Raw genomic sequence first — 9,148 nt, 5'->3', positions numbered from 1 at the left:
TTTTTTTTTTTTTTTTTTTTTGCAGTACGCGGGCCTCTCACTGTTGTGGCCTCTCCCGCTGCGGAGCACAGGCTCCGGACGCGCAGGCTCAGCGGCCATGGCTCACGGGCCCAGCCACTCCGCAGCATGTGGGATCTTCCCGGACTGGGGCACGAACCCGTGTCCCCTGCATCGGCAGGCAGACTCTCAACCACTGCGCCACCAGGGAAGCCCTAAAGGGTCTTTTTGTATAGAATTCTTTGTGTAACATTCTCTGGGTTTCAACTTTTTATCCATGATGTTAAGAACGTTGTTTTTCTTCTGGTATGAGGGAGGACATTTTTTACATGGGAATTTCATCTCCTGCTTTTAAGAAAAGAAAGGAATGTCTATTTAGGTCTTCTGGCCATTTTTTAACTGGATTGATTGTTTTTATGATATTGAGCTCCATGAGCTGTTTGTATATATTGGAGATTAATCCTTTGTCCATTGTTTCATTTGCAAATATCTTCTCCCATCCTGAAGGTTGTCTTTTCATCTTGTTTATGGTTTCCTTTGCTGTGCAAAAGCTTTCAAGTTTCATTAAGTCCCATTTGTTTATTTTTATTTTCATTACTCTAGGAGGTGGGTCAAAAAAGATCTTGCTGTAGTTTATGTCAAAGAGTGTTTTTCCTGTGTTTTCCTCTAAGAGTTTTATAGTATCTGGTCTTACATTTAGGTCTTTAATCCATTTGGAGTTTATTTTTGTGTATGGTGTTAGGGAGTGTTCTCATTTCATTCTTTTACATGTAGCTGTCCAGTTTCCCCAGCACCACTTATTGAAGAGGCTATCTTTTCTCCACTGTATGTTCTTGCCTCCTTTGTCATAAATTATGTGACCATATGTGCATGGGTTGATCTCTGGGCTTTCTATCCTGTACCATTGATCTATATTTCTGTTTTTGTGCCAGTACCATACTGTCTTGATTATTGTAGATTTGTAGTAGAGTTTGAAGTTGGGAAGCCTTATTCCTCTGGCCTGCTTTTCTTTCTCAAGATTACTTTGACTATTCAGTGTCTTTTGTGTTTCCATACGAATTGTAAAATTTTTTGTTCTAATTCTGTGAAGAATGCCAGTGGTAGTTTGATAGGGATTGCATTGAATCTGTAGCTTGCTTTGGGTAATATAGTCATTTTCACAATATTGATTCTTCCAATCCAAGAACATGGTATATTTCTCCATCTGTTTATGTCATCTTTGATTTCTTTCATCAATGTTTTATTGTTTGAGTACAAGTCTTTTGCCTCCTTAGGTAGGTTTATTCCTAGGTATTTTATTCTTTTTGTTGTGATGGTAAATGGGATTGTTTCCTTAATTTCTCTTTCTGAGTTTTTGTTGTTAATGTATAGGAATGCCAGAGATTTCTGTGCATTAATTTTGTATCCTGCAAGCAGAAGACCTAAATAGATATTTCACAAAAGAAGACATACAAATGGCCAAGAGACACATGAAAAGATGCTAAAAATCACTAATTATTACAGAAATGCAAGTCAAAACTACAATGAGGTATTACCTCACACCAGTCAGAATGGCTATTATCAAAAACTCTAGAAACAATAAATGCTGGAAAGGGTGTGGTGAAAAGGGTACACTCCTGCATTGTTGGTGGGAATGGAAATTGATACAGCCACTATGGAGAACAGTATGGAGGTTCCTTAAAAAACTAAAAATAGAACTACCATATGACCAGCAATCCCACTACTGGGCATATACCCTGAGAAAACCATAATTCAAAAAGAGACATGTACCACAATGTTCATTGCAGCTCTATTTACAATAGCCAGGACATGGAAGCAACCTAAATGTCCACCAACAGATGAATGGATAAAGAAGATGTGGCACATATATACGAGGAATATTACTCAGCCATAAAAAGAAACGAAATTGAGTTATTTATAGTGAGGTGGATGGACCTAGAGTCTGTCATACAGAGTGAAGTAAGTCAGAAAGAGAAAAACAAACACCGTATGCTAACGCATATATATGGAATCTAAAAAAAAAAATGGTACTGATGAATCTAGTGGCAGGGCAGGAATAAAGATGTAGACATAAAGAATGGACTTGAGGACACAGGGTGAGTGGGGAAGCTGGGGCAAAGTGAGAGTAGCATTGATATATATACACTACCAAATGTAAAATAGCTAGTGGGAAGCAGCTGCATAGCACAGGGAGATTGTGCTTTGCGACCTAGAGGGGTGGGATAGGGAGGGTGGGAGGGAGGCTCAAGAGGGAGGGGATATGGGGATATATGTATGCATATGGCTGATTCACTTTGTTGTCCAACAGAAGCTAACACACTATTGTGAATCAATTATATTCTAATAAAGATCTATTAAAAAAAGAAGCAGAAAAGGAAGATCCCTCCCTGCCCCAGCAACAATGCGCTAACCACCAGTAAGAAACTGCCACAACCTCGAACTCCTGTTCTTCTCCAGTGAAATTTTATTCAAAACAACCTTCCCCAATTTCCTCCTAAAACCTAGTAGAAATTGACCTTCCTTTTATCTCTTCACACTTGCCAATGATTCACTATAGCTTGCCTGCCCCAGAACTGCAGTTCCCTGCTTTCCAGATTACACCCATTTTGCTTGTAAAGTAACTGGCTATGTTACTTTTTGAGGTTGACATTAGTCACTTTCAAAGCCCTGCTACTTTCTGTGAGAAATAAAAACTTTTCATTTTACTGGGAAGTTATCTTATAGTATAAGATTGCAAATGATGATAAAGAGTAAATAGATCCAATATTCTCTCAGATATATGTGAAATAAGCAAGAAATAAAACAGAAAGGTAGATATGTTTACTCCTTGATAGTTTATATCTTAAAAATCTATTACCATAAGGTAGATGGACATAGAATCTACGGTGATTAAAAACATATATGAATAAATTGCTTATCACAGCATTCTGATTTCAGATAAATAGAAATCAGGTGATAATTTCATATCAATCATTCTATTGTCTTTGATATTTTTAAAAAGAACAAATTGTTTGCCTTAATTTCACAGCATTTATGTTACCTATCATTTTAATTGGTTAGGTACTAGGTGATTTTTAAAGTTGTATATATGTGATATGTAGCACTAAAAATAAGTTTACTGTCCATCAGTAAGGGAATGCACTATTACATTTTGATGCAGTCATACGCTAGAGACAATGAGAGTTACTTAAATGAAAATGAACAAAAGTAAAAATGAATGTTGAGTTAACAAAGAAAAGATAAATATCAAAATTAGAACAATAGTTTTTCACTGGTTATATAAAGAAAGGAAGGGCTTGTCGTATGAGCCTGTTACACCTTCCACATTTATTTCTAAACTAAAACGACACTTGCAGCAACGATTGTGAAGTATTTATACCTGATAAATCTAGATAAATGGTGCTCTATATTTTATGTACTTTTATGCATGTTTGAAATATTATATGATTAAATTCTTTTAAAAATGACAATTTTGTATTTCAAAGTTTTCTTTGAAAAGTTCCCGCTCAAATTGAATTTTAAAGAATCTAGTAATGATTTTTCAGTGTGAAAATGATTTTATACCAACTCCATTAGTTAAACAATAGATATTCCTCGATACATCTGCACCAAGCCTTTCCTTTTATGTGTGCAGAGATTCTTGGCTAGCTTTATCTTTGTCTCTAGGGGATGTATAATATCATTCTAAATTAGAAAAAAATGTACCCATGTACAATGTATACGTCTTCCATATAGCACTATCTTAAAATGTGTTAATCGAAATACAATGTATATACAAAAATGGACAGAGTATAAGTATATAGTTCAATTAATTTGCACATAGTGAGAACACTTAAGTAACACCCACACGGGTCATAGAACAGCACTTCGAAAATGTTCTCCCGCCTCTCCTTCCAAATAACCATTACCTTTATTTCTAATAGCTTAGATAGTTTTGTCTGGTTGTGTGTGTGTGTATGCATTGTGCACGGTGGGGGTTGTTGTGTATGTTTGTGTGTGCGTGCAAGTATGTGAGGGTCTCCTTTAGCCCACTTATGGGTTGATGAGATTCATCAGGGATGTTGCTTATAGCAATAGTTCATTAATTTACTTTGATTTATAATTTCATGTTACAGGAATATATTACAATTGATTTATTCATTACATTGTTGATAGATATTTGATTTGCTTCCAGTTTAGAACAAGTACAGATAAAGCTCCCATGTGTATTTTTGTTTTGTCTCTTAATGAACATATTGATATTCTGCATTTCTATTTGGTACATATAATTGGATAAAATTGTTGGTGCATGGGTGTCAACAATAGATAGTGCCAGTTTTCCATTTTTACCTGCCACATTGTAGCTCCATCAGTGATATATTTTATTGTCAATCCTATTAATTGTAGCGACCTGGTGGGTGTGTAGTGTTATCTTGTTTATTTATTTTTCCTCATGGTAACTATGTCTTGTATTGCCCTTGTGATTAATGGGAATATTTTCATACAGTAATTGGCCATTCGGATGTCCTTTTTATTTAAGTGCCTCATCAACCATCCTGTCGATTGCTTATGAGATTCTCTGTATTTTCTTATTGATTTGTGGGACTTTATATATTTTTCTAGAAATGAGTTTTTGTCAGTTATATGTTTTGCAAATATTGTTTCTCAGCTTGTGACTTGAATATTTACTCTAATATATATAGTATTATATTAACTAGTACATTATTATATATGTGTGTGTGTGTATGTTTAACAAATTGACAAAACACTATTTATTGAACAGACCATCCTTTCCCTATTGTCATATATCAAGTATCCATATATGTGTGAGTGTGTTTCTGGACTCCCAAATCTGTACCATTGATTTTTTTGCTTATCCTTAATCCAAAACATAGCTTCCTAATTTATTTTCCAATAAATGTGATCGTCATTAGAATAATCACCAACTCTTTAATTCTTTTTAATTAAATTGCTTTTGCATTACTTATACTTCATATTTTAATATGTATTTTACAATATCCACAAAAAAACCCGATTGTAATTTTGTTTGTGATTGTGTTGCATGTTTAGAATGATCTGAGCAGATTAACATTTAACAATACTGAATCATTGATTGCAGGAATAGGATATCATCCTGCATTTATTTGGTTCTTTTCAAATGTACATAAATAAGTTTTAAAGTCTTTAATGCAAAGGACTTGTACATTTAATATGGATATATTTCATGCTTTTTGATTTTGCTGTCGATGCTACCATTTTCTTTCCATATGGCTTATATCTGGTATATAGATATTCAATCAATTGTTGCACATTTGTCTTATATTCAGAAAACTTGATACATTTATTTTATAAATATAATGGTGTATCAGCAACTTACTGAATTATTCATCAATATTATATTTCTCAATAATAATAGCTTTATGCTTTCTTCTAATGTTTGCCTTATTCCAAGAGTTCTAAAAAATAAGTCTACTAGAGATAACAACAGGCTTCCTTGCCTTCTTCCTTTGTTCAGAGAGAAAACTTTAAAAACTTTTTTTCAATTTTATTGTAATTTTTTTGCTGGAGTTCGTAAATATACTTTATCAGGTTATGGAAATTCTTTTCTATTACTAGTTTATTAAGATTGGTAACTAATTTTACCTGATGCTTTCATTGGTATTTAATGTTACAATCACGTATGTTTTCTCCTGATTCAGTCATAATGGAATTATACTAACAGAGTTTTGAATTGCAAAGGACTCCTCATTCTTGGACAAAACTCAATGTGTTCATGATGAATTGTTGTTCATGTATATTGTTCAAAATATTTTATTTAGGATTTAGGCATACTCATTTAAGTGAGAGATTGACCTGACTTTAGCAAGTATTTCTTCTTTTTCTGACCTTGGCAGAGTTTGTGTAAGATTTATGTTCTATTTTTCACTGTAAGTTTCAAAGAATTCATCAGAGAAATTCATTGGTCTTCCTGTGGAAATTTAATCAGATATTCAATTTATTCATTGGTTATAGGACTATATAAAACCTCTGTTCTTTTTTTTAATGACTTTTAATGAGTTGTATGTTGCTTTTTTTTAAGGCTTTTCAATTTACTGAGATACCCTACTCAAAAGCTGCTTATCTTCTTTAGATCTGAATGTGACAAAATTGAAAGAGCAATAAAGTAGAGCTATATCCAGCGTTAATCCTAAGAAATCCTTTTTTATCCAATTCCTTTAAAATTCTCCACAATTCGTTTTTTCTGTGTTGTTGTATTCATGCCTCATCATTTAAGTATGATTTAATGTGTGTAAAAATGCCTGTATAAATGATGATCATTATTTCTAGGTTATCAAGGCAAATTGCTAGTAATTTACAGGTATTGGACCTATGGTTTTGACTCCTGCTTTTACCTAAACTGATTAACACTTTGACAGAAAAAAAGTAAAATAATGATATATTTATTGCAAAAATAAGAAATAATATTTAAAATTAATTTTTCAATTAGTTGAAGTGATAATGCAGCTGTTTGCTTGCATATCACAGAAAACATGAGACGAAGGATGTCATCTGTACATTCTAGGTTAACATCAAAGAGGAATCCTATGAAATATTAACAGGAACAGAATTAAAGTATGTATAGGTAATTTTTAAAGATTGTAATGTTCCCTGTAAAACTAATAATTGGATAGACATCAGCATTATTACTTCCCCAACATTAAAAGTTTTTAAATGATTCAAAATTTAAATACAGTAACTTATGAAGTAACCAGGTCCCATTATGACTGACCACTGAAGGGTAGATGGCATGAGGCACAATTACATGAGCCCAAGTGCCAGCTTATCCCCACTACTTCCCTCAAAGCAATTTTTACAGGGAATACTAGTTACACGTATAAGCTATTGATACATATTTTTCTTTTGACCGATCATTTAATTGTAGAGAAGGACACCATTAATCATCATTCTGATTATAATACAAAATAAAAGCAGAGTGAAAATCTAATATCTTTATTCAGAATATGGAAACAGCAATATTCCTTGAAATATTAAGGAAAATATAAAGTACACCTAGGTTTCACCACAATTACAAGTTGCATCAGTAAATGTAATTGCTCTGTATTACAGCAATTACTTTAAACTGTTTAGCCTTCTGTCCATAGGAGGGTTTTGTTTTTCTAATAGTATCAGGCCATTAAATGTGCTGACCAGTGTTATCATTGAATTTTCCTTTCCTCCTAAATCTCATGACAATGAAAGCATTTCTGCAGAGTCTATACAAAGTCACTAGGCTGGAGCTTGTCACCCAGTAATAGACTCTGTCATTTATGAGTTCCCACTTTATGTCACTCCTGAATGCTTTCACCTGAACCATTACTGAGCAACCTGAAATGTGGGGATAAATCTGCCACTGTGTTCTGCGTACAATGACAGATCATCTGAGGGTGAAAGAGTCTCAGTGAGAAGAGAGCCATTTCTATCACACCTCCCCTCTGCCTATGTATATGCATGCCTGAGCAGGACGAAACTCTGCTTTCTTACAGTGTTATTTATTGGAAGCTGTTACTCCATTGCATTTTTCACTCACAATTTGACACTTCCTCCTACAATGTAGTTGCTGCAGCGAACACATCTTTTCTGTTGTAACTGCTGTCAGTAAAGGAGAGTTAATTTCCTTCTTGCTGATTCTCAATTTGAGCATCGATGTGCCAGGCATTCTGCCTGCAGTTTGCATTCATTTCATTTAGTGCTCATGGCAGCCCTATGGAATGGATATTATTGCCTCCCTTTTAAAAAATGTCCAGGTCACAAACATAGTAAGTGGTGCAATAACTATTCAACCTTGATTTCCTCTGATTCCGAACTCTCTGCCTTTTGAATGGGCTGCGTCTCTAGTGTTTGTGCACATAATGTATTATTAGCATTGCATTTAAAAAATGTTTTTAAGTCATTAAATATACATACAACTGCTGCATATAACTTAGATGTACAATTAAATCATCATGATAAACCAAACAATGTATTCAGAAGTCAGGGTAATACCTTAAAAGCCCCTGTTTGTTCCCTGTCAACTTCATTCCCTCGGGAGTAATAACCACTTATTCCAAGTTATGTGTTATTAAATCTCTCTTTTTCTTTAGAGTTTTACTATCCATGTAAGATATATAATACGTATGTATATATATTTAGTTAGTTCGTTCATTCATTTCTAGTGCATTTGTCAATTTATATAAATGAAATTAGTATATATTCTTTTGCAGCTTGCTATTCTCAGTTAATGTTATGCTTTTGAGATTCACCCAATTTGATTCATGCAGCTGCAGTCTATTCCATGGTTGATGGACACCTGGGTAGTTTTCAGTGTTTTACTCTTATGAACAGGGCTGCAAGGAAAATTCTGGTTTCATGTCTGCAGAAGCATATGTGTAGGATTGTCTCTAGGATGTATACCGAGTAGTGGGATTGCTGGGTCATAAAACATGCACTTGTCAACTGTATTAAATAACGCCAAATTATTTTCCAAAGTGGCTGCAGCAATTTGCTGTAAGACGAGCAGTTGCTAGGTAGTTAATGAATGTGCCCATTGCTCATATCTTTGCCAATAATTGGTTTTGTCTAACTTTGGAATGTTTTCCAAATTGGTCACTGTGGTTTTGATTCACATTTCTCTGCTCTCTAATGTCCCTTTATTATTCATGTTATATCTGTGAAATCTTTGTTCATATATTTTTACCATTTTAAAATTTTGTTAGTGGTCTTTCTCTTACACACACACACACACACACAATTTACTCACTCACTTATACATCATAAATATTCTCTTAGAACACTAATTCTTTGTGAGTTATATTTGTGGAAAGTATTTTCCACTTTGGCTTACCATTTCTTTTCTCTAGACCAACAGAAGTTCTTAAATTTATAATGTTCTTCTTTTTAATAACTTGTGAATATTAAGAAATTATTCCCTACCCAAAGCCATAAAGTTATTCTCTTATATCATCTTCAAAAACTATATATAAATTTCACTTATGCATTTAAGCCAATGACATATCTGGAATCAACTGTTGTTTGTGTTGTAAGATAAGCATTCATCTCCTTTTTACATAATGATAATTATTATTTTTTTTAATGATAATTATTTTTGTATACCCATTTATTTATTAGTCCCCCAAGAATGTATAAGCTCTGTGAT

This window comes from Delphinapterus leucas, chromosome 13 (assembly GCF_059928025.1).
Source record: "Delphinapterus leucas isolate spDelLeu-1000000601 "Yukka" chromosome 13, BTC_Dleu_Yukka2, whole genome shotgun sequence".
In the NCBI taxonomy this organism is placed as follows: Eukaryota; Metazoa; Chordata; class Mammalia; order Artiodactyla; family Monodontidae; genus Delphinapterus; species Delphinapterus leucas.
This window is presented reverse-complemented; position numbering follows the sequence as displayed.